Genomic DNA, 27,931 nt, shown 5'->3' with positions numbered 1-27,931 from the left:
TCATGAGCACAATTAAGTGTTCTGGAATACTCATACTTCTCAGTGGCGTCCATAGCTTGTCAGGATCCACACAATCAAAAGCCTTTGTGTAGTCAATAAAGCACAGGTAAACATCTCTCTGATATTCTCTGCTTTCAGCCAAGATCCATCGGACATCAGCATACATATATACCCTTCATAAACATGATAAAAAGTTTAGGAAAAACAAATCCCCAGTCAACATTTGCTATTCATTTGTCAAAAAATTCCACACCAATTAGAACATATTTAGAGCTTATTTGATAATGTTATATTGGTTCTTTAGTTCAGGGAGAAAAAAAAAGGCAACCTCCTAGCAAACACCAAAACAAATGCTAAATATTTTATAACTCTACATGTTTTGTTTTGTTTTTAACTGTGCAAAGAAACTGTTTATTTTGAAAGGATTTTGCAGTGAATATAGTGATAGAGTGGCGCTTTGGACTGATCCATCAGCCTGAAAAGTCATTTGAATTGCAATGTCAGTGGTTCAAGCTCAGCAGTTGCTCCTTGGAAACCCTATACAGGGTTGCTATGGGTCAGAATCAACTTGACAGCACTTAACGACAACAACAACTTAGTGATGGGCTCCAGACAGCTGTTCTACTCTACCTCCTCATTTTCATAGGAGTCACTTCCTTGTAATCCTTCTCCAGGTTAACCATATCTTCTCAGGCCTCAGAGAACTCACCCTCTTCCACGCCTTTACCCATATGACAGTGCAGAAATGCTCTCTTGGCATACATCAGATTGAGCTTGTGGTCCAGAGGAGCCAGGCCTCAGTGATGAAGATTATATTGCTCAGCATGCACACTGCACCTTGGCCAGGTCACCCCCAGACACCACAGTGAGCAGATGGTAGTTGAATCCAACTTTGAAACTTGTTGTGCACCAGTCCACAACTGAATATTATGCTTGGTCATGATGGCAGCAATGGCGACACTGACATCCTTGAGCACCTTGTCTCCATGTTACAGTAGGTAGCAGGTCATGTACTTGCAAACACAGGGGCCACACTTCACCATCTATTCAAAGCAGGCATTAGTAATTTCCGCCACTGACAGCTGCTCACAGTAGGCCTTCTCTGAAGAGATGACTTGTGCATATGTGGCCAGGGGAAAGTGGATGCGAGGGTAGGGCAACAAGTTGGTCTGGAACTCTGTCAGGTTCACACTGACAGCTCCATAAAAGTTTAGGGAGGCCATGATGAAGACATGATTTGGCTGATGAGATGACTGAGATTTCTGTAGCTTGGGTGCTTAATGTCCAGGTTATGGTGACAGGTGTGATAGATGACCTCACTGTCCACCATGAAGACACAGTCTGAGTGCTTCAGGGTGGTATGGGTTGTCAGGATGTAGCTGTAGGGCTCAACCACAGCTGTAGACACCTGAGGGGCTGGGTAAATGGAGAACTCCAGCTTGAACTTTTTTCCATAGTCAACAGATAACCGCTCCAGCAGAAGTGATGTGAAGCTAGAGCCAGTGCCACCTCCTAAGATGTGGAACACCAGGAAGCCCTGAAGCCCTGTGCACTCGTCAGACAGATTGCATATCCGGTCCAGCACCAGGTCAATGATCTCCTTGCCAATGGTATAGTGACCAAGGGCATAGTCGTTAAACGGCATCTTCTTTCCCAGTGATGAGCTTCTCTCGATGGAAGGGCTGTCAGTACGGGCCATTTCGGTTCTCATCAATTACAGTAGGCTCTAAATCCTCACAAACTACTCAGGGTACGGAGTACATATTTTCTAGCACACGTTTCACAGAAGAAGTTAGTGGAGGAACCATCCCCTCCACCAATATTCTTGTCGTTGGGCATCTGCCCATCAGGCTGAATGCGTGTTCCAGACAGTAGAGCTCCCAGCAGGCCTTGCCCATCTGGACACCTGCCTGCACCACGTGGACTGAGATGAATTCACACATGATGAGTTTGGGCAATGAGTTTCATGTAGATTCTGGGTGATGGGTCTCAGTGAGAACTGCCAACACTACATGTTTTTAAATCAACAAGATAAAATATTGAAAACATTTCTTGATCTTTAAAAGGAGAAGCATTTTACAGATATTGTTGTTGTTAGGTGCCATCCAGTCAGTACCGGCCCATAGCGAACTTATGCACAGCAGAACAAACCCTGCTCAATCCTGGGCCAACCTCACTATTGTTGCCACACTTGAGTGCATCAATGCTGACACTTGGCCAATTCATCTCGTTGGGGGTCTTCCTCTTTTCCTCTGACCCTCCACCTTGCTAAACATGATATCCTTCTCCAGCGACTGCTCCCTCCTGACAATATGTCTGAAGTATGAGAGACGAAGTTTGGTCATCTTGGTTTCTAAGGAGCACATTCCAGACATTAAAGCAATAAAAAACACAATAATGGTAGCGTAGTGGTTACGAATTGGGCTGCTAACCTCAAGGTCAGCAGTTCAAAACTACCAGCTGTTCTGTAGGAGAAAGATGAGGCTTTCTGCTCCTGTAAAGATTTACAGCCTCAGAAACCCTGTGCAGGGTTGCTATGAGTTGGAACTGACTCCATGGCACATAACAACAATGTTTTTTAAAAAATCATAACCATTATTGTGTCTAACAAAAAATACAAAACAAATTACTAGTTTAAGCAAAAAAAGAAATTTACAGTATATTGAGACACGATATGCAGTATATTGAGGACAGGAATGTGACTGGGAGTCAGAAATAACTAGAAACAGTGTCCTGAACCTCACTAAGATATATTATTTGATATCTGCTCTTCTCTATGTACTGCCTTCATTCCCATTACTGGACATGTCTTCCCTCCATTTCTCTAGTTCATATGGTGTAAAACAGTGTGCAACAACATCTGAGCTTTCAGTCTTACAGCTCAGTTACATAAGAGAAACAAGTCAGCTCTTTTTTGGTCCCAGTACAAAAGTCTAGCAAGGGATCCATTAGTACATGCAATGTAGCACACAACTGTTTCCATACTGTTGTCCCCAACTCAACCCAATAATACTATGGCAGCATGGTGGGAAGTATATGATAAAAATAATATTCACTACTTAAAAATAGACTGAATTACATAGAACTATGAAGCTTCCATAAATCTGAAAAAAAGTCAAGAATAAAATATAAAAACACATGTAAGAAGATATATGAAACTGTCAAGGGAAAAGTGTTTCACTCCTTAACTCAGAAATATGAGGGGACTTGAAACAGTTTGTAGAGAAATGCAATTAAAAGATAATAGAATTTTCCCATGGACTTTTTGAAGTCCCCTTGTACATAAGATAAAGAAAGACATCTCACTTAACATGGGTGAGTACAAAGACTTAAGAATTCAGAAATGGAGAAATAAAATGGAATATAATAAGACATTGTTGCAGAATGCCAGCTTCATTAACAATAAATAAATGTGAATTTAATAACAGTCCTAATTTTTTTTTTGCATAGGGTATTGATTTTATTTAAAATGTCTAGAAATCTAAAGAATTGTGTATTTTTATATACTCATGGTAGGTATAGAAATTTATCTAAGTTGTCGTAAGGAAAATTAAGTAATACAAGCCAACCAAGAGGGAGGAAACCTTCCAAGTGTGGTTCATCCTAATACCACCCTCTAGTTGAAGAGCCTGATTACTAGAAGGAATTTGCTGCACTCGAAAGACACAGCCAAGGTCCCACTGTCCACAGTCAGTGCTAACATCCCTAACATGAAAGAAGCATCATGGCTTCAAAACTTGAGCAAGAGCAGTGTTGACTGGGAATTGGATAAAGCACTTTTGATGCTGTCATAATCTCAGGCAAACTCTCAGGTCCTGATCATTGGACTGACAGACAAGGGCATCCATTATACCCTAAGTCCCTGACCTGTCAAGTAGGACAAGCCTGATGGTGGTGGTACCCAAGAAGATAACTCTACAGCTTCTAAGGGCCTAGGGCTAGCAGGACATGACCCACCATTACATGAAACAGACCAAAGCCACTTCAGCAAGTTATCAATCTCTAGGCGTTCATCCCATCCTCTTTCAGTTTGCAGAACCTCATCAGAGTCTCCACATGGGAGCCAAAGCCAGCCAAATAGGGGTAAAGAGAGAAAGATTTGTTTTAATCCTGCCCTTTCTATAAGAACTGAAAGAGGATATATTTTTTAAAATGTATATCTTTAAAGAAGTATATATTCTTTAACCTTGAAATTCATTTGCAAAGAATTGAGGAAACAGAAAGGTGTATATAGATTTTGGGGGGAGGGGTATAAAATTAGGTACTGTAACATCTGTTTTGGGTACCAAATAATAGGAAATAACAATAATGTCTAATCATATAGTGAAATTTTTAAAAAGTTTATGTAGTGGAATACTATACTCAAACATCACTAGTACATAGACCAAGAGGAAGTCATTAGAACAGAACAAGAGAATACTGAATGGTTTAAAATAAGGAAAGGTGTGCAACAGGGTTGTATTCTTTTACCATGAGGCTTTCTGCTCCTGTAAAGATTTACAACCTCGGAAATCCTGTACAGGGTCGCTATGAGTCGGAACCAGCTCCAAGGCACATAAAAACAACAATGCAATCTGTATGCTCAGCAAATAATATTGGAAGCTCAAATATATTAAGAAAAGAACATGGCATCAGGATTAAAGGAAGACATTAAAAATGTGTGATCTATATGATACAACCTTGCATGTTGAAAGCTAAGAGGACTTAAAATACTTACTGATGATGATCAATGACCACAGCCTTCAATACGGGTTTCACCTTAATGTAAAGAAGAAAAGAAAAAAAAAATCCCCATCACTGTACCAATAAATAACATCAGGATAAATGGAGAAAAGCTTGAAGTTATCAAAGACTATTTAATCGGATCAACCATAAGCACTCATGGAAACAGCCGTCAAGAAATCATATGACATATTACATTAGGCAAATCTGATGCACAAGACCTCTTTAAGATGTTCAAGAGCAAACATGTCAGACTGAGAACTAAAGTACACCCCAAAGCATGGTATTTTCAATGGCCTCATATGATTATGAAAGTTCAACAGTGAATAAGGAAGACTAGAAGAAATGATGGATTTGAATCATAGTGTTGAAGAATATTGAAAGTACCAGGAACTGTCAGAAGAACCAACAAATCTGTCTTGGAAGAAGTACAGCCAGAATACTTCTTAGAAGCAAAATTTAGATGGCAAAACTTCTCTTGTACTTTGGACATGTTGTCAGAAGGGACTAGTCCTTAGAGAAGAACATCATGCTTCATAAAGTAGAGGGTCAGTGAAAAAGAGGTCATCAAAATGATGGATTGACACTGTGACAAAAGTAATGAGCACAAACATAGCAAAAACCATGAGGATGGCGAGGACCAGGCAATGTGTCTTTCTGGTGTGCACAGGGTCTCTATGAGTCAGAACAGACTCAACCAATACCTGACAATAACACATCACTAAAACTGTGTTTTTAGTAACTATTACTTAACTTGGAGAGTGTTACTAAGAAAAAAAAGCACAAAATATAACATTGTATATGCGATATGATTCCAATGTATACCTACAAAGAAGAAAATTGGAATAAAATACACTAAATCTTGATACTGGTATCTTTCTGTGTGATTGAATTTCAAATGATTTTTCTCTTCCCTTTTTTTGTGCACTTTTCAAGCTTTTTATAGTGTACTTGTGCTACATTTAAAAAAAAAATAGGAATAAGATATATTCAAGAGCTCTATAACATTTAAATTTTTAAAAAAGCTTCATTTTTGCTTATGTGTGCTTTTTAGTTTTAGCTTTCTCACTCTGTTCTTGCATTTTCAATACTTTCACAACAATTTCCTACTTCTCAATAAGGAGAACATTCTCGATCCTGCCATGGGCAGGTTTAGGACATAGGATACCACAACGGGCCCCAATGTTTGTTTGTTTGTCTTGGATAATATCAGGGGAACTTTAGGTCTCTGAGCATGAACGCTTCGAAGTGGACTTGTACACATAGCACCTGCAGCTTTTGTTGCTTTACCAAACTTCTTGGTATAAAGGTAAACAAGTTTATTACCAGGACTTCACTACAGCTGGCTTTTGTTTGAGGCTGTATTACAAGATAACCTCTAATGCTATATCAGAAGCTGATCAGTTTTGAATACAGAAGAGGAAAAACAAAGCAAAAATATAAAGAGCCCTCAAGCTTTTGAAATTTTAAAACTTCTGACAAACATCTGACTAACTTTGGACTTAGTGAGCAGATAATGTATACAATGGAAATTAATACATTTTCAAAAATGTAAGTACAAATATATAAACCAAAGATAAAAAGAAGAGTAAATATGCAAAGTTGAATCAGCAATTAAATGTTAAAATGTAGATACATTTTCAATTTATCGGCACCTAAATGTGGTACTGTGGGCTAATGCGTCAGACTGCAAAGTAGCTTGAACTGCAAGGTCAGTGGTTCATGCTCACCAGCTACTTCTTGGAAATCCTATACAGGGTCGCCATGGGTTGGAATGGACTCAACGGCACTTCACAACAACAACAACAACGAAGTGACAGAGCCACATAATGTAAGGAAAGATCTAAAAGTAACATTGATGGTTGTTGTTGTTAGATGCCATCGAATCTTTACTTACTCATAGAGATCTTATGCAAAAAAGAAAGAAATACTGCCAGGTTCTATTTCAACCTCATATTCATTGTTACACTTGCATTGCTGCTGCCACTGTGCCAATCCATAATGTTGGGAGTCTTCCCCTTTTAGCTGACCCTCCACTTAACCAAGCATGATGTTCTTCTCCAGGGACTGCTCCCTCCTGACAACATGTCCCAATTGTGAGAATCAAAGTCTGATCAATCTGTCTTCTAAAGAGCATTCTGACTGCATTTCTCCCAACACAGATTTGTTTATTCTTTTGGCAGTCCATGATACTTTTAATATTCTTCTCCAACACTGTAACTCAAATGCATCAATTCTTCTACTGCCTTCTATATTCATTGTTCAACTTTTACATACATATGAGGTTACTGAAAATGCCATGGCTTCAGTCACACCTTAGTCCTCAAACTGACATCTCTGCTTTTGAACACATTTTAATTTTTTTGTTTTTATTGTGAATTGAGTAATAAGGACCCTGTATAATAGACTTTCCAAGACTGCAAATCTTTATAGGATCAGAAAGCCTAATCTTTCTACCACATATAAATATATATAATATTTACATATTATAAATACATATAATAATATATAAACATTAATGAGTACATTAGATTATCTTCTAGTATCATGCATTGGAATACATTTTAAGTAAATCAAATAATTAAATTGTTAAATGTTAAAATCTTATGAAAATCTCAAAAGTAATGAGGTGAATACTTATCAATTCTGTGGGTAGGGGTGAAGTTTTAATAGTAAATTTTCCAACAGTTTCCTGTCCTTTGTCTTTTTATGTCACAAAGACTAGTTCCACATATGTTAGATTCTGCTACTGTAGCAAATTACCTCTAAAAACAGAGACTTAAAATAATCTAAAGATGTTTTCTTGCTGAAATGGCCTTTGTGATTCCAGAGCAACTTCTGTTCCACATACCCTCCCTGTGGCTTCTAGGCAGATGTAACAGCTGTTCGCTGCATTTTAGGAGTCTCTGGGCTGAGGGAAAAAAAAGAGGGCTCTAGAGCTTCCCTCACTGGCAATTAAGTATCCAGACTGGGAAGTGACACACATGTATCTACTCACAAGTAATGAACATAAGTAGTTACACTGCCTGTCCAACCTCAGATTGTGTGCAATTCACCCAGACCAAAATAGAAATATTAATGACTGCAAACATTTCATGTTTCAAGAAAAAACAAACAAACAGTCTATTTGACATTGTAAAATTATGAACGCTTCTCTGGTTAAAAAAATGTTTTCACAACTCAAACCAGTTGCAAATCATGAAAACACCATGTATATCAGAGTAGAACTGTGTTTTGTAGGGTTTTCAGTGGCTAGTTTTTCAGAAGTAGATCACCAGACCTTTCTTCCAAAGTGCCTCTGGGTGCATTCGCACCTCCAATCATTCAATTAATAGGTAAGTGTGTTATTTACATCACAGTCAACTGGGAAAGTACTTACTATAAAAATCTCAATTGGCTTATATTTTTATAAATAAGGTAGTAATACCAATAACAACACAATGAGTTCTTGTGACATAAAAAGGCAAAGGACAGAAACAAGCAATTTAAATATGCCAAAAACCAAACCTGTTGCCATCAAGGTGACCCTGACTCATAGTTACCCTAAAGGATAGGGTAGAATTGCCCCAAAGATTTCCAAGACTGGAAATCTTTACGAAAGCAGACTGTTACATCTTTCTCCCATGGAGTAGCTGGTGGGTTCAAACTGTCAACCTTTTACTGAGCAGCCTAGCACTTTAAACACTACCTCACCAATTTAAACATGTTGTTGTTACGTAACAACTCATAGCGACCATCTATAGGGTTTCCAAGAAGGAGCAACTTGTGGATCTGAACTGCCAACCTTGTTGATAGCATGCCAATGTTTAACCTACACCTTCAGACATATAAATAAGCAGTGTGTAAGTTCAAATATGAAGTCCTGGTATAGTGCTGTGGGCTAATGCGTCAAACTGTAAACTTGTTTGAACTGCAAGGTCTGTGGTTCAAGCTCACCAGCTGCTCCTTGGAAACCCTATACAGGGTAGCTATGGGTTGGAATCGACTCGACAGCACTTAACAACAACAACAAGTTCAAATAGTTAAACTCCTGGTATGGCGCTTAGGCACTGGACTGCAGACCACTAGGTCAGTTGTTCAAACCCACCAACTAATCCTTGGAAATCCTGTACAGGGTCACTGTGAGTCAGAATCAACTGCCAGGCACTTATCAACAACGAACAACAATATTCAAAGGAATGTAAATTAAAACAATAAATGTTTTCTGCTACAAATTGACATAGATTCTCAGCAATGTATTATCTGTTCAATTGAGTATTTCTATGTTGTTGGCACTGCAGGATAAGCACTGGACTGCTAACCACAAGGTTGGCAGTTCAAACTCACAAATTATTCCTAGGAAACTCTATACAGGGTTGTTGTAAGTCGGAACTGACTTGACAGCACTTAACAACAACATCAGCACGTTATTACTGACGTTAGGTATAACACAGTCTGTAATGATTCCCAGCAATCCTATGAACAAAAGAAGAAAACATTGCCTGGAATTCACCATCCTCACAATACTTTCAGTTTGAGCCCATTATTGCATCCCCTGTCAATTCATCTGATTGGAGGTCTTTTTCTTTTCCACTAACCCTCTACTTTACCATGCATAATGTCCTTCTCCAGGGACTGGTCCCTCTGGATGACATGTTCAAAGTACATGAAACAAATGTCACCATCTTTGTTTCTAAGGAGCATTCTTTACAGTTGATTATATGGAGTATCAATTGGCAAGCTTTCTCTTCTGCAGGGCAATTTAGCACTGCATGGCAAATGTCTAAACTCTTTATAACCTATGACCTAATCATTACATTTCAAGGCATTTTCCCCAATGAAAGCATCAAAAGCACCAAATATCCATCACAATATTATTTACAATAGTGAAGAATTGGCAATAATTTACTTTCAAAAGAATGATTGATTAAGTTAATTACAATATATCCAGACAATGTAATATTAGACAATCACTAAAAGCAAAGGTTGTCTTGAAGGGGAGATGTCTATTCAGTTGAACATTCCTATATTGATGTTGTTGTTAGGTGTCTTCAAGTTGATTCAGATTCATTATGACCCAAGGTGATACCCTATTGCCATTATGTAAATTCATACTCCTAAGGAGCTCTGGTAGCGTAGTGATTACGAATTGGGCTGCAAACCTTAAGGCCAGCAGTTCGAAACTACCAGCCGCTCCACAGGAGAAAGATGAGGCGTTCTGCTCCTGTAAAGATTTACAGCCTCGGAAACCCTGTACAGGGTTGCTATGGGTCGGAACCGACTCAACGGCACTTAACAACAACAATAACTGACCCTATAGGATGTAATAGAACTGCTCCATAGGGTTTCTGAGGTGTGGCACTGTAGGATCAGCACTGAAATATGGACCACAAGGTCAGTATCTCAAGCCTACCAGCTACTCCTCAGAAACCTTAGACAGGGTCTCTGTAAGTTGGAACTGACTAGACAGCACTTAACAGCAATCTTTACAGAAGCAAACTGCTTTATCTTTCTCCCTCCCTGCTCATTTTGGTTATCCTAAGAGTGCTTAATCACTGCACTACCAGGGCTTCTTAACAGATTGGATTATATAAATATTAAAAAGGTAAAAGTTAATAAGTATGGTGGTGGTTATGTGCCTTAGAGTCAGTTCTGACTCGTAGTGACCCTGTACAGGGTTTCCAACGCTATAAATCTTTATGAGAGCAGAAAGCTTCATCTGTATCCCGTGGAACAGCTGGTAGTTTCAAACTACTGACCCTGAGGTTAGCAGCCTGCTTTGTAACCACTACACTACCAGAGCTCCTAGTAAATAGTATCATCATAACTATTTCAAATAAAATTCAGTACAAACAGGAAAAGAATACAGTAAATTCACCAAAAGCTTAATAGACTATTTCTTACAGTGATTATGTCTTACTTTTTACTTTTTTAGCTAATTTATATGTAAGTTTGTTTTCAAAATAAAATTACTTAGAAAAAATATTTGTGCATACAGCAGATAGTGGTGTTCACTGCAGGAGTTCCCAGAATACAACATTATTTAAAAATATATGTAAGTGAGCAGCAAAGAGATATTCTAGATTTTGTACTTTTTGGGTAAACTGTGTGTATTTTCAAAAGTTTCTATTAACAGCACTTGGAATACATCCCTCTGTGACATACTGCTTAACTGTGATTTATTTTTATCAACTTTAGCTTTTCTAGAAACAGGTTTCCACTCACTATTTGAAAGTAGAGTCTTCCTATGAAATCTTTCGTTAACGGAAATGGTTTAAAGCAAAAATGCAATTACCATTAATTTGGAGGTGGTGGATATGTGCCATGAAGTTGGTTTCAACTCATAGTGACCCTATATAGGATTTACAAGGTTGTAAATCTTTACGGGAGCAGAAAGCCTTATCTTCCTCCTGCGGAACTCTTGGCAGTTTCGAACTGCTGACCTTGAGATTAACAGCCAGACTCATACTCACCACCAGTGCTCCGTTACCATTAATTTACATGGGAAATGTTTTTGAGTTTTCTCATACCCTACAAAAATAACCTATGAAATCATATCAAACAACATATAAAATTGATAATACTAAAGTTGAGCGTTCACAGGAGAATTAAAAGCTACAAAGGCTTGATGCTAAGATAGTGAATGTAGTTCCCGAAGAAGGAGGTTGACCACATCGCTCTCACTATTCCTGGTAGTGGCTGCATCTTTAACACGTTCTTACAAAACAAATTCTGAACAATAATTTCACTTTTTACCTTTTTCTGTAAAAGTGAAAATCCTCTTCATAATTCTTTTTATTAGTGAAAAGAGGGACTAATGTCAGTCTGTCGTAAAAATCAAGAGGGAGATACCTGTACTTATATTGTTATTGTTGTTGTTAGGTGCCATTGAGTTGATTGTGACTCATCAGAACAAAATATTGTCTGGTCTAGTGCCATTTTCACAATTGTTGTTACACTTGATCCCATAGCTACTGACACTGAGACAATCCATCTCATTAGGTGTCTTCTTCTTTTTTGTTGACACTCCACTTTACCAAGCATAATCTCCTCTAGGGACTGGTCCTTCTTGACAATATGTCCAAAATATGAGAGATGAAGTCAGTGCCAAACTTGCCTCCTGTTTGTTCTTCTGGCTGAACGTACTTTCAATATTCTTCTCCCACGCCATAACTCAAATACATCAATTACTCTATAATCATCCTTATTTATGGTCCAACCTTCACTTGCATTCGAGACTATTGAAAATATCACGGATTGGGTCAGGCACCTCAGTCCTCAAAGTGATACCTTTGGTATTAAACACTTTAAAGAGGTCTTGTGAAGCAGATTTGCCTAATGCAATATGTCATTTGATTTTTTTGAGTACAGCGTCCTTTAGTATTGATTGTGGATTTAGGCAAAATGAAGTCTTTGACAATTTCAGTATTATTTCTGTTTATCATGATGTTATTTGTTAGTTCAGTTATGAGGATTTATTATCAGGGGGAACCTATCTATGGAGAAGGACATCATGCTTGGTAAAGTGGAGGTTAATGAAAAAAGGAGAAAGACCCTCAATAAGATAGATTTACACAGCAATGGGCTGAAATGCAACAATTAGGAGAATGAGACAGGATGGAGAAGTGTTTCATTTTGATGTACATAGGGTCATTGTGAGTTGGAAGTGACTCGACAACACCTAACAAAACATTTTTTTTTCCAAAATATTAGAACACTAAGGAATATAATGGAGTCCTGGTGTGGTGCTGTGGGCTAATGCATCAGCCTGTGAAGTCATTTGAACTGCAAGGTCAGTGGTTCAAGCTCACCAGCTGCTCTTTGGAAACCCTATACAGGGTCGCTATGGGTCAGAATCAACTCAACAGCACTTGACAACAACAAGGAATATAATGAGCTGATAATAAGCCAAATGGAAAACAATAATAAAGAAAAACTATAACAAATGACTTCGTATTTTCAAATTTAACATTAAATATCAAGAATGTGTATCCTGTGTACAACATGTATTTGAGATGATTGATTTTTAAATGTCTTGTTTCATGAAATACAGATTATCTTCATGCCCAGGCTATTTTTATAAATGGTGAAGCAAGTAAATGTCAGTGGCATATTTAGTGATAAGTTTCTCCAAAAACAGTATCATAATTAAAGGACTTTAACTGGAATACTGGCGTGGCACTGTGGGCTAAACTGCTGGATTGCAAGTTTGGTTTCAACCTCAAGTTCAGTGGTTCAAGCTCACGAACCACTTCTTGGAAACCCTATACAGGGTTGCTATGAGTCAGAACCAACTGGATGGCACTTAACAACAGCAACAACAACATTTTTTATAAAGGAGCCTTAGGGGCACACAGTTAAGCACAACAGCTAATCAAAAGGTGGAAAGTTTGAACACACCAAGTTAATCTTCAGGGGAAAGACCTACTTTTGTGAAGATACTGTCAAGTAAACCCTATGGAGTAATTCTATTCTGTTACACAGAATCGTAACTAATTGAGTTATAACTGACTCAATGGTACCCAACAACAACAGCAGGATTCCCAGTAATGTGTTTTTTCTCCAATTTGTGATCTGATGCAATTATCTTCCATTTTGTGATATGTGTTGTAAATCCTAACCTGTGTCTGTTAATGCACAAGGTCATCAGTTCAAACCCACCAACTGCTCCTTGGAAATCCTATATAGATAGGGTTGCTATGAAACCAAACTGTCTCAAGGGCACTTAACAACTGCAAAAAAAAAAAAATGTTAATGAGACAGAATAAGAGTGAGTTGTATCATGAGTTACAGCCTTGCAAGGGGCCATGACTCAAGTCCCGCACTTAAACCAATCACCACCCTAACCCGGGTCCTATCCTGGCTTGATTCACATCTTTTATCTTATAAAAGATAAACAGAGAGAGAAAGGGACAGAGAAGAGGGACCTTACTACCTCCAAGAAAGAAGAGCCAGGAAAGGCCCTTGGGGAGCTATCGCTGCACTGTGAACCTCCTAGACCCAGGGGAAAATTGATGCCAAGACACATTGGGATTTCCAAGGAAAGCCAGGTCCACAGATGCTAAAAGGAAACAAAGACCTTTCTCTAAAGATAACAGAGAGAGCCAGCCTTCTCCTAGTACAAGTGCTCTGCATTCACTTTGAGAAAAGCTTAGCCTGCTAAGCTTTGAGAAAATAAATGTCAGTTTCTTAACGCTTTCGTATGGTATTTAAAAAAGAGTAAAGTTTCTTTTGGTATTTATGTTATTGCAGCACTAAATAACTTAGACAGAATTTGGTGACATTTGTGATCACACTTTGGTAAGTACTGCTCTGTTGGAATGCTAAGCTTCCATTTGTTCTAGCTTTAGACATCATATCTCCTCTTCAACAGCAATATTTCCTTCTCAGCAAGAAGTAATTTCAGCATGAGAAATACTAAAAATATAGCGGAAGAAAACTAGAAAATTGGGACAAAATACTCAGCAGATCTTCTCTGGACTACAGATTGTGAACTTGCCATATTCTACTCATTTAATTAATAAGTAGATAAATGGAATCATGAGCCCTTTAGCATGATTATATGTCATTTAAATGAGATGTTGAAAGCTAAAAATCTAACTGTTCTCCGGGGACTTTAACAAGAGCACAGACTTCCATAAAGAATAAGAGTTTGGCAGGAATCCTTTGGCAGTATGTTTGGTTCTCTACTAAAATGTGCAGTTGAAAAAGGGATGAGCCATTCCTCCATGATATTAAGGCACTGGCAGCCTGATGAAAAATGAGCAGTTAAAGAGGATCAGAGATTTGATAATGCTCAGGGACAATGAGCCATAATGGTGGGTGAGAGCAAGCAATCACTGCTGAAAGGCAATAATGGAGAGAGTTAGACAGACATCTCATGTTCCTCAGCAGCCACCCTTGCCTCCCACTTCTCTCTACAGGCCTTTTTGTCTGGGCAGAGCATACTAGTTTCTTGGGCACAATGTATAGGCACAAGGAAGGGAGTCAATTTCATTGAATGATTATTTATTGGGGACAATATAACATCCAAATCATTGCATTTAGTGCTGGAGAAGGAGGAAGGAATTCATAAAATACTTGTCCTTGCCTTTCTTAGTTTCCTGGTTCTGATATAGTATTAATACCACAAGTGGTGGTGGTTATGTACCATAGAATTGGTTCTGACTCATAGCAATCCTGCACAGGGTTTCTGAAGTTGTAAATCTTTACAGGAGCAGAAAGCCTCACCTTTCTCCCACGGGACAACTGGTAGTTTCGAACTGCTGACATTGAGGTTAACAGCCCTAACAGAAATTTATTTTCTCAACTTTCCAGAGGCTGAGTTCCAAATCTGGGTCTCAGCTGTGTTGATTCCTTTTATAGATTGCTTTCCTAATTTCTGATAACCACCATAAATCCTTGGCATTTCTTGGCATCTATCTACCCATTGTGTATGTTTCTATGTCTATCCTGCTGTCTTTATAACTTAGAAGTGGTTAGTTTAATGATCCACAATACTCTGATATGGTTTCACTAACATATTTTAAAAACTCTATTTCCAGTGAAGGCCATATTTATAGGTACAGTGTTTAAGATTTTAACACATATTTTAGTGAGACACAATTTAATACTTAACATTATCCTCAAAGAAAAATAAGTGTCCAGAGTTAAGATTCCTCACCAAAGGAAATTTCCAAAATATACAATTGTTGCTCTATGCAGCCCTATTAATTTTGACTTCTAGCAAGCCCATGTTTCAGAGTACAACTGTCTCATATGGTTTTCTCAGCTACAATCTTGATGGAAATAGATGGTGAAATCTTCATATGGAGCCACTGGTAAGGTTTGAATTGTCAACTCTTTGGCAATAGAGTGCTTAACAGTTTGTACCACTCCTTAAATTATGCAGTCTATTTTATGTTATAGAAGAAGATGGAGAGTCCGCCTATTTGGAAAACTTAGAAAAGGCTCCATGTAGATAGAGAAATAAAGTAGACTTCACATTTGTTGATGAAATAATTCAGCATCATTTCCTTTCCTGTGATTTTTCCCCCTAATAGTACAACCTATCCCTATACACTAGAGACTCTGCTGAGGGTAAGAACCTTTTTGTCTTCATAGTCTCCACTTCTGGTAGCATCGGCTTAACTATAACTCACCAGCCAATCTGTTGCTGTTGAGTTGGCTCCAACTCATGGCTACCCCATGTGTGTCAGAGTACAACTCTGATCCAAAAGGTTTCCAGTGTATATAAGCATTCGGAGATAGATCATCAAGACTTAGTTCCATGGCATTGATGGGTGGATTTGAACTACCTACATTTAGTTTTGTGTTGTTGTTAAGTGCTGTTGAGTTGGTTCTAACCCATAGCAACCTTGTATAGGGTTACCAAGGAGCAGCTGGTGAGCTTGAACCACTTAACTTGTGGATCAAATTGACATTGCAGTTCAGAAAATTAACCCACAGTGTCACACCAGCTGAGTACAAACCATTTGTACCACCCAGGGATTTCAATGATGTTTCTCAGTGTCTTGGAGTCAATTCTAACTCATAAGAACCCTGTATAGGGTTTCTCCACCACCCATCTGTCCGTTTGTCCTACTGTGGTGGCTTTTGTGTTGTTGTGATTCTGGAAGCTACACTGTCAATATTTTAAATACCAGCAGGTCACACATGGTGGACAGTATTCTTCTGAGCTTCCAGAAGAAGACAGTCTAGGAAGAAGAAGAGACACACTTCTTCCGAATATTTAGTCACTGAAAGCCTATGAATAGCAGTGGAACAATGACAGCACCACAATGTTGAATATTGAAGCATGATGAAGAGCACTAGAATATTATCAGATATAGTGCCAGAAGATGAGCCCCTCAGGTTGAAAGGCACTCAAAATGCAACTGGGGAAGAGCTGCCTTCCTCAAAGTGGAGTTGACAGTGAACACACGAATGGAATAAAGCCTTCAGGACCTTCATTTGCTGATGGGCACAACTCAAAATATAACAACAGTTGTAAACATCTGTTGATAATTTGAACATGGAATCTATGCAGTATGAATCTGAAAAAAAATGGAAATTGTCAAAAGTGAAATGGAATGCATAAACATAAATATCCTAGAGATTAGTGAACTGAGGTGGACTGCTATTGGACATTTTGAATCTAACAATCACATGGTTTACTATGCCAGGAATGACCAATTGAAGAGGAATGGTGTCACATGTATTATCAAAAAGAACATTTCAAGATCTAACTTGAAGTACAACATTGTCTGTGATAGGATAATATCCATATACCTACAAGGAAGATGAGTTAATACAAATATTATTCAAATTTTCACACCAACCACTAAAGCCAGAATGATGAAATGGAAACGTTCTACCAACTTTTTCCTGTAAAGATTTATAGCCTCGGAAACCCTGTACCGGTTTGCTATGAGTCAGAACCAACTCTACGGCACATAACAACAACAACAACAACCAGCTTTTTCAGTCTGAAACTGATCAAACATGTAATCAGCATGTATTTATAATTACTGGCTATTGAAATGCAAAGATTGGAAACAAAGAGGAAGTCACAGTAGTTGGAAAATTCAGCCATGGTAATAGAAATTATGATGAAGACCACATGATAGAACTATGCAAGACCAATGACTTCTTCATTGCAATTACCTTTTTTAAAAACAAAGAAGATAACTATATACATGGACCTCACCAGATGGAATACACAAAAATTGACTACATCTGTGGAAAGAGCTGCTGGAAAAGGTCCCCATAATCAGTCAAAACAAGGTCAGGAACATATCACAAATTGTTCATATGCAAATTCAGGATGAAACTTAAGAAAATTAAAAAAAAGTCCACAAGAGTCAAAACATGAACTTGAACATATCCCACTGGAATTTAGAGATCATCTGAAGAACCGATTTGATGCATTAGACATTGAAGACCAAAGACTAGAAGAGTTGTGGGATGACATAGAGAAAATCACACAGGAAGAAAGAAAAAAGTCATTAAGAAAATAAGAAAGAAGGAAAAGATCAAAATGGTTGTCAGAAAAGACTCTGAAACTTGCTCTCCAGCATAGAGGTGCTAAGAGTAATGGGAGAAATGAGGAGATACAAGAGTTTGAATAGAAATTTTCAAAGGGCAGCTAGAGAAGACAAAGTCAAATATTATAACAAAATTTGCAAAGACCTGGATTTAGAAAAGCAAAAGGGAAGAACAACCTCAGCATTTCTCAAGCTTAGGGACCTGAAAAAAAAAATCAAGCCTCAACTTGAATTATTGAAGGATTCTGTGGACAAAATATTGATGATGAATAAAGCATCAAAAGAAGATGGAAGAAATACAATAAGTTCCCAAAAGAAATGGACAATGATCAACCATTTGAAGAGTTAGCATATGATGAAGAGCCCATAATACTGAAGGAAGGAGTCCAAGGTATACCGAAAACATTAGGAAACTACCAGGCTTTGGAATTGATGAAATACAAATTGAAATCTTTCAACAAACTGATGCAACACAAGAGGCACTTACTCATGTGTGGCAAGAAATTTGGAAGACAGCTACTTGACCAACTGACTGGAAGAAATACATATTTGTACCCATTCCAAAAAGAGATGACCCAACAGAATGTGAAAATCATCAGACAATATCATTAATATCGCATCCAAGTAAAATTTTGCTAAAATAATTAAAAATGGGTACAACTGTACATACAGAGAACTGCCAGAGGTTCTAGCCAGTTTCATAACAAAACATGGAAGGATGTATATCATTGCTGATATCAGATAGATCTGGGCTGACATCAGAGAATACCAGAAAGATGTTTACCTATTCTTTATTAACTATGCAAAGACTTTTGATTGGCAAGCTATGGACAACATTGTGCTGAATGAGTATTCCAGAATCCTTAATTTTGCTTATGAAGAACATGTAAACAGACAACGAGGCAGTTGTTTGAACAGAGCATAGGATAATTGAATGCTTCAAAATTAGGAAAGCTGTGCACCAGGGTTGGATTTTTCACCATAGTTGGTTAATCTGTTGCTGAGCCCATTATCTGAGAAGTTGGATTGTATGAAGGAGAAGTGTTATCAGGATTGGAGGAAGACTCATTAACAAACTGCAATATGCAAATGAGACAACCTTGCTTTCAGAAAGAGAAGAAGACTTAAAACACTTACTGATCAAAGTCCACAGCCTTCAATGTGGGTTGCACCTCAATGTAAAGGAAACAAAAATCCTCACTACTGGTTTAATAAATGGGTATTTCTTGACTATCCATATAAATTGAGAAAGCATTGAAGTTTTCAAAGACTATATTTTGCTTGGATCAACCAACTTTCATGGAAGCAGCAGCCAAAAAATAAAGGACATATTGCATTAGGCAAATTTGCTGCACAAGGCCTCTTTAAAATATTCAAGGGCAAAGATGTCAGTCTGAGGACTAAGGAGCACCTGACCTAAGCCATGGCATTTTTGATAACCTCATGTGCATGTGAATGTTAGACAATGAGTAAGGAAGAATGTAGAAGAACTGATGCATTTGAGTTATGGTATTGGAGAAGAATATTGAAAGTATCATGGACTGCCAAAAGAACATACGTACAGCCAGAATGTTCTTTGGAAACCAGGATGGCAAGACTTTGTCTCTCAAACTCAGACATATTCAAGAGGGACCAGTCCCTGGAGAAGGATGTGTTTGGTAAAGTGGAGGGTCTGAGAAAAAGAGGACGATCCCCATAAAACGGTTTGTTACATTTGCAGCAGCATTGGATTCAAGCACAGCAATTTTGAGGTTGGCCCAGGACCAGGCAGCATTCTGTTCTGTTGTGCATAGGGCCTCTATGAGTCGGTACCAATTCGATGGCATATAACAACAACATAGAGTTTCTGTAGAGTAGCTGGTGGATTTGAACTTCCAACATTGCTGTTCAAAGTCCAGTGTGGTAAGACTTGATATATGATATCTGAAATTACCTTCAATAGGTTGGGTATCAGCCATGCCATTGAGATTACCCACAATTTATCTTTACCCACAGTCTTGGTACAAACCTTGTTGTTGTTGTTGTTGTTGTTAAGTGCCATCGAGTTGGTTCCGAACCTAGGACTCTCTAAAATGTAAAATAATAATAATAATAGCTATGACTCTGTTTATATTAAGTCAAAGAATGCCTGCTTCCCACACAAACATGCCTAGCATGAGATTTTCACCAGGATTATGTTAGTCTCCAATAGTAAAACAAGAAAAGGGAAGCTGAATTGTGTAGAGAGCATTTATCTAAGAGGATCTTTGAATTTAAATGTGTAACCGTGAAATTAAAGGTGCAGTAAATATAGGTCTCTTGCAAATTGCTTATGATGTAATAAACTAAAATTATGGATGTAGCAGTAAAGAGAGGCAATATAATATTATATATTTAAGGAGCAGCTATCAGCAAAGAAATAGATCAAATTGCCATCTTGTTTTCTGTTGATAGCTTCTGGAATGGTTATTATTCCACAGTAATGCAGAGCAGGAGTCAGTGCTACTGAAACTTTCCATTCCTTGATTACCGGCTAATGGCTTTACCCTTTCTTCCTGAATGACCTCACAATTTGTCACAATGGGGCACACAGCAGCTAGTTAAGGGAGCAAGTGAGGTTTCTTTGAATATATACAGTAATATCCTGGACCTGCCAAATTCAAAATAAAATAGGAAACTATAATAAACAAAAAACCCAAGATGTTCTCGATACATCTAATGTGTTTTATTTGCACAATCAAGCTGAAAACTGGTATTTGAATACTGGCTAAAATAACATTTACAGGGAAGATAGAAATATCTTCTTTTAAAGCAGCCAATATTTCTCAAAACAGTGGGGATATTAAATCTATTTGCCAGCAAGCACACCTACAAGGCGCTGGTATGCTATCTTGATAAAAAGTCATTTTTTGTGTTCTGTGCTTCACCTCACTTGAGACACACCCTCATGCTCAAATTTCCATTTATTTTTCTACATTTTTAAGGAAAATTTGAGGAAAGAAATGCCTTCCATTTAGCTTTGGGCTTTTGTCTATAACTTGTTCCTCAGGTAATGATATCAGTCTTATCGCTTTGAATACTACTTCTATGGTGAAGATGCCAAATTTATATCTCCAATGTATCTAATTTCTAGTTGCATCTCCATTTGTATTTCCAATATGCATAATAGGCCCCCAAATCAGGCCTCTCCTGCACTCATTTTTATTTTTCAGGTCGAAACTTTGTTGTCAATCTTGACCTCTCTCTCTCATATATGGTTTATCAGCAAATATTGTCACATCTCTCTTCAAATTTTTCCTAGAATGCAGATTCAGATTTCTCACCACACTCAACACTAGTAACCTGCAACAAACTATTATCATCTCTCACCTGAATTACTGCAATATGCTCTTATTGCCAGAGCCTATTACTGTAATAGCTTTAATGGCAAATCTTGCTTTTATCCTTGCCTTTCAACCAGTTGTCTTCTAGTTGCTTGATTGACCCCATGTGTGTCAGAGTAGCACTGTTTTCCATAAGATAAGCAATCTATGGCTGATTTTTCAGAATTAGGTCTCAAATCCTGTTTCCTGAGGTTCCTCTGGGTGTACTTTTTATATGCCTATCTTTGAATTAACAGTCAATCACCACACCATTTTTGCCATCCAGGGCCTCTCTTCTCTTTTCAATCCATTCTTAATAAGGAAGCCAAAGTTATCCTCTTGAAATATATTCTATCAACTCATTCCTCTGTTCTAAACCCTCCAGTTGCTTACTCTCATACTCAGAGTAAACTCTAAAGTCCTATTGTGGCCTGCAAAATCTTCTGTGATCTGCTCCAATCCATCTTCAACAATGCCCTAAGATCATCTTTTACCAGTCCAACCCTGGCTCAACCAACTTCAAAAGGACATCAAGCATCTCCTACATTAGGAAATCTTGTTTTTTCTGTCTGGAATGCTCTTCTTCCAATATCTTCAAGGAGATTTTTTTCACTTCCTTTTGGTTTTACTCAAAAGTCACTCTGTCCGTGAGGTTTCTCACTAACCTCTCACCCTGTAAATTCCTTCTACCTGTTGATGATCAGTCCAACTTCTAGAATGTAAGTGCCAAGGGGCAGAGTTTCTTGTCTATTTTGTTCATTGTTCATTGCTGTGTCTCTGGCACATACTACAATGTCTGGCACATTGTTGGCTTATTGTTAAATGCCATCTAGTCTGTTCTGACGCATAGTGTCCCTATGCACAACAGAATAAAACCCTGTCCTATCCTGAAACATATTCACAATTGTTGCTGTTTCAGCCCATCTTGTTGGGAGTCTTCTTCTTTTTCAATGGCCCTCTACTTCACCAAGTGTGATATCCTTTTCCAAGGGCTGGTCCCTCCAAAGTATTTGAGACCAAGTCTTGCCATATTCACTTCTAAAGAGCATCCTGGCTATGCTGCTTCAAGATAGATTTATTTGTTCTTCTGGTACTCTGTGGTACTTTCAAATTTCTAAATCAGCACCATAATTCAAATGCATCAATTCTGCTCTGATCTTTCTTACCCATTGTCCTGCTTTCCAATGGATATGATGCAATTGGAAATACCATGGCTTGAGTCAGGTACACATTGGACCTCTATGCTCTTTAACACATTAAAGAGGTTTTGTGCAACAGATTTGTCCAATGCAATGTGTCACTTGGTCACATGACTACTGCTTTATCAGTATGAGAATTGTTTGTGGATCAAAGTAAAATGAAATCCTTGACAACTTGAAATTGAGGGGCAATCCATACTGAAGACTGTAGTCTTTGATCTTTATCATATTTCAAATCATCTTTGTTTCCAACAAGTAATATTTTGTCATCTGCATGGTGTTCTTGAGTCTTCCACTAATCCTGATGCCACGTTCTTCTACATATAATCCAGCTTCCTGTATACTTGCAGATGGTGCAGAGTGAATTAGTATAATGATACTATACATCTCTGACATATATTTTTCTGGTTTTAAAGTATTCAGTATCCCCTTGTTTTGTTCCAATTACTGTTTCATGTTCTAGTACAGGCTCCATATGATCACAATTAAGTGTTTTGGAAATCCCATTCTTCATAATGTTATGCATAGATTGTTATGAGCCACACAATCAAATGTCTTTGCATAATCAATAAAGCAGAAGTAAACATCTCTCTCCATCACTTTTCTGTCAGTTTGTTGTACTGTGGTAGCTGTGTGTTTCTGTAATGCTGGAAACTGTGCTACTAGTATTTTAAATACCAGGAGGCTCACCCATGGTGGGCAGGTTTCAGCTGAGCTTCTAGACTAAGACAGACTAGAAAAAAGGGGAGCGTGACTATTTCTGAAAGCTTAACCACTTAGAACCTTACGAATAGCAGTGAAACATTGCCAGATTTTTGTTTTGCAAGAGGAAAATATTATGGATAATACCAGAATATTGCCAGATATAGTGCAAGAGATCAGCCTCTCAGGTTGGAAGTCTCCCAAAATACAACTGAGAAGAATTGATGGTGATGATACAAATGTAGTAAAGCTTTCTTCACATTCATCATAAAAAATAAAAAATAAAAAAAAAACTCAAGATCTATCTTGAAGAACAATGCTTTTGTGATAAGAAAATAGCCACAGACTTACAAAGAAGATGAGTTAATACCACTATTATTCAAATTTACACCCCAAACACTAACACTGGTGATGATGAAATTGTGGAATTCTACCAACTTTTGCAGTTTGAAATTGATCAAACATGCAATCAACATGCATTGATAATTACTGGGGATTGGAATACAAAGGTTAGAAACAAACAGGAAGGGTCAGTAGTTGGGTATTATGGCTTTAGTGACAGAAATGATACTGGAGAGCACATGATAGAATTTGCAAAAGCGATGATTTATTCATTGCAAATACTTTTTTTGAACAGCTTAAAAGCCAACTATAAACATGGGCCTCACCAGATGGAATATACAGAAATTAAATTGACTACATATGTTGTCATGGACAGATTGTGGAACAGACCATCAATTGCTCATATGCAAGTCCAGCTTAAGCAAAAGAAAATTAAAACAAGTTCATAAGAGCCAACATATGGGCTGGAACATATCCCACTTAAATTTAGGGACTATCTCAAGACAGATTTGATGTGCTAGATACTAATGACTGAAGACCATAAGAGTTGTGGGATGACATATAGAACATCATACAAAAAGAAAGCAAAAGTTCATTAAGGGGACAAGAAAGAAGGAAAAGACCAAACTGAATATCAAAGAAATTCTGAAACTTGCTCTTTAGCATAGAGATGCTGAAGCAAATGGAAGAAATGTGGAGATAAAAAAACTAACTAGAACATTTCAAAGGGCAACTTGAGAAAATTAAGTCAAGTAGTAGAATGAAATATGCAAATAACCTGAAGTTAGAAAAACGAAAGGGAAGAACTCACTCAGCATTTCTCAAGTTGAAAGAATTGAAGACAAATTCAAGCTTCAATTTGTAATATTGATGGATTATATGAGCAAAATATTGAATAGTGCAAGAAGCTTTAAAAGAAGATGAACGGAATACACAGAATCACTGTGCCAAAATAGTCATTGTCCAACCATTTCAAGAGGTAGTGTATAATCAAAAGCCAATCATACTGAAGGAAGAAGTCCGAACTGCACAAAAGGAACTGGTAAATTGATAGAAAACAAATTGAAATATTTCACAAGCTGATAGAGCACTGGAGGTACTCACTGATCTGTGACAAGAAATTTTAAAGACAGCTACCTGGACAATTGATTGAAAGAGACCCATATTTTTGACCATTCTAAAGAGAGGTTACTCAGTGGAATGCAGAAATCATCAGAAAATAACACTATCATATGCAAGCAAAATTTTGCTAAAGATAATTTAAAAACCAGTGCAACTCTAATTCGACTGTGAACTGCCAGAAGTTCAACCCAGACTCAGACTAGGACGTGGAATAGAGGATATCATTGCTAAAATCAGATGGAGCTTGGCTGAAAGCAGAGAGAACCAGAAAGATGTTTGTTGTTGTTGTTAAGTGCCATCGACTTTGTTATGACTCAAGGAAACCCTATACAGAATTTTCAAGGAGCTACTGGTGAGTTTGAACTGCTGACCTTGAGGATCAAACTGACTTGCATTCTAGTGTTTACCTTACAATGCTACACCAGAATACCACAAATATGTTTACCTGTGATTTAATGACTATGCAAAAGCTTTTCACTATGTGAAAAATGATCAACTATGGATAGCATTGTGAAGAATGGGTATTCCTGAACACTTAATTGTGTTCATGAGGAACTCGTACAGAGCCTAAAAGGCAATTTTTCTAACAGAACAAGGGGACACTGAATGGTTTAAAATCAGGAAAAATGTGTACCAGAGTTGAATTCTTTAAACATACTTATTCAATCACTGAGAAGCTGATTATATAAAAAGGAAGGTGGCATCATGACTGGAGGAAGACTCATTAACAACCTGTGATATGCAGATAATAAAACCTTGCTTGCTGAAAGTGAAGAGGACTTAAAATACTTACTGATGAAGACCAAAGATAACAGTCTTCAATATTGGCTGCATCTTGATGCCAAGGAAACAAAAAATCCTCACCACTGGACCATAAACAACATCCATATACATGGAGAAAAGAATGAAGTTGTCAAAGACTTCCACTATGAACTTTGATGCAAGCAGCCATCAAAAATCAAATGGTGCATTACATTAGGCAAATGTGTTGCATAAGGCTTATTTAAAGTGTTCAAGAACAAAAAGATTTCAGTTCAAGAACTAAGGTGCACCTGACCCAAGCCATAATATTTTCAATAGCCTCAAATTCATGTGAAATTTGGACAGTGACTATGGAAGACCAAAGAAAAATGGATGCTTTTGAGATTTCTGGACTGCCAGAAGAACAAAACAATCTGTGTTAGAAGAAGTACAGCCAGAATGTTCCTTAAAAGCCAGGATGATGAGACTTCATCTCTCATATTTCATACATCTTGTTAGAAAGGACCAGTCCCTGGAGAAGGATATTATAATTGGTAAAGTGAAGTGTCAGAGAAAAAAAAGGAAGACCCCTCGTGATATGGATTGGCACAGTGGCAGAAGCAATAGGCTCAAGAGGAATAACAATTATGAAGATGATGCATGACCTGTCAGTGTTTTGTTCTTTTGTGCATCGGGCCACTATAAATCGGAGCTGACTTGATTGATGGTTCTTAACAACAACAACAACAAGTATCTTTCAGGTATTCTCTGCTTTCAGCCAAGATTCATCTGATATCAACAATGTATTCCTTGTTCCATATCCCCATTTCAATCTGACTTGAATTTCTAGCAGCTCCCTCTCAATATACTGCTGCAACCATTTTTGAATTATGTTCAGCAATATTTTACTTGCATGTGATATTGATGATATTGTTCAATAATTTCCACATTCTTTGGGGTCACATTTCCCCAAAGGGTACAAATATGGATCTGTTCCAATCATTTGGCTATTTAGATGTCATCCAAATTTCTTGGCATAGACTAGTATCTCTGGCAATGCATGCCTATTGGTGTTCTGCCAATTCCCAGAACCGTGTTTTTGGCCAATGCCTTCAGTCCTTCTTGTACTTTTTATTTCAATATCATGGATTCTTGATTATATGGTATCTCTGAAATGGTTGAACATCTATATATATTTTTTTATTTTTGTACAGTAATTGTATATTCCTTCCATTGTCTTCTGATGGGCTCTGCATAATTCAGTATTTACGCAAAGAATCATTTAATCTTGCCACTGAGGCTTGAAACTTTCCTTCTGTTCTTTGAGCTTGAGAAATCCTTTCAGTTTTCTAACTCCAGGCTTGTATATATTTCATTATATTTACTTTGTCTTCTTGAGCTACTCTTAGAAATTTTGTTTTGCTCTTCTACTTTCTCATTTCTTCTATTCCCTTAGCTTCTCTATAATTGAGAGCAAATTTCAGAGTCTCTTCTAAAATCCATTTTTGTCCTTCCTAGTTTTCCTCTTTTTAATGACCTTTTTGCTTTCTTAGTGTATAATGTTTTTATGTCATCCCACAGCTCTGTTGGTCTTTGGTCATTATATTCTAGAATATCAAATCTGTTTTTGAGATGGTTTCTAAATACAGATATAATATACTCAAGGTGATATTTTGACTCCTGTGGAGTTGTTTCAATTTTCTTCAGCTTCAGTCTAAATTTGCATCTAAGTAATTGATGGTCTGTTCCACAATAGGTCCAGAGCCTTGTTTTTCCTGATGATATCATATCTCCATACATATGTAGACAATTAGGTTCCTGTGTATTCTATCTGGTGAAGTCCTTGTTTATAAGTTCCATTTATGCTGTTAAAGAAAAAGGCATTTGCAATGAAGAAATCATTGGTCTTGCAAAATTCTTTCATGCAATCTCTGGCATTATTCTGTCACTAAGACAATATTTTACAACTGTGGATCCTTTCTCTTTGTTTCCAACTTTCACATTCCAATCATCAGTAATTATCAATACATTTTAACTGCATGTTTGATCAATTTCAGACTATAAAAGTTGGTAAGATTCATTGGTTTAGTCATCACTGCCTTTAGTGGCATGTACATAAATGTGAATAATAATTGTATTAACTGTTTTCTATCATTATTGTATTTAGGTGTTGTCCAGTCAATGATGAATCATAGCAAACATATATAGGGTTACCAGTGAGGGGCTGGGAAGCTTGAACCACCAACATTTTAGGTTCAAATGGTCTTTGCTCTCAAATGCTTAATCCACTCTGTTCATTATTATAGATTTATGGATATTATCCTAATACAGACAGCATTGTACTTCAAGTAAGATCTTGAAATGCTATTTTTTATGCATTACTCCTTAAATTATGTAGTAGATTGTATATTATAAAAGGAGATGGAGAGTATACATCTGTTTTGAAGACTCAGAAAAGGCTCAATGTAGAAAAAGATGAAAAGACGGCTTCTTGTTAATAAATGTCGTCGATTTAGTTCTGACCCATGTTGTTAGATGCCATCAAGTGGGTACTGACTCATAGTGACCTTATGCACAGTAGAAAAAACACTGCCCGATCCTGGGTAAACCTCACTATTGTTGTCATGCTTGAGCCCATTGATGCTGTCACTTTGCCAATCTATCTCACTGGGGTCTTCCTATTTTTCTCTGACCCTCCACCTCACCAAACATGATATCCTTCTCCAGTGACTGCTCCCTCCTGACAATATGTCCGAAG

At 37.5% G+C, this 27,931-nt stretch overlaps 1 protein-coding gene and 1 pseudogene across 1 annotated transcript in view; one reads left to right on the top strand and one right to left on the bottom strand.

The window, feature by feature from the left end:
- GRIK1 (glutamate receptor, ionotropic, kainate 1) overlaps window positions 1–27,931 on the top strand; it is an 828,690-nt gene that overhangs the window by 496,304 nt on the left and 304,455 nt on the right. The gene's annotated exons all lie outside the window — the stretch shown is intronic.
- LOC102814037 lies at window positions 627–1,943 on the bottom strand (annotated as a pseudogene).

The sequence above is a fragment of the Chrysochloris asiatica genome, unplaced genomic scaffold (assembly GCF_000296735.1).
Source record: "Chrysochloris asiatica unplaced genomic scaffold, ChrAsi1.0 scaffold00049, whole genome shotgun sequence".
NCBI classification, from domain to species: Eukaryota; Metazoa; Chordata; class Mammalia; order Afrosoricida; family Chrysochloridae; genus Chrysochloris; species Chrysochloris asiatica.
This window is presented reverse-complemented; position numbering and strand designations above follow the sequence as displayed.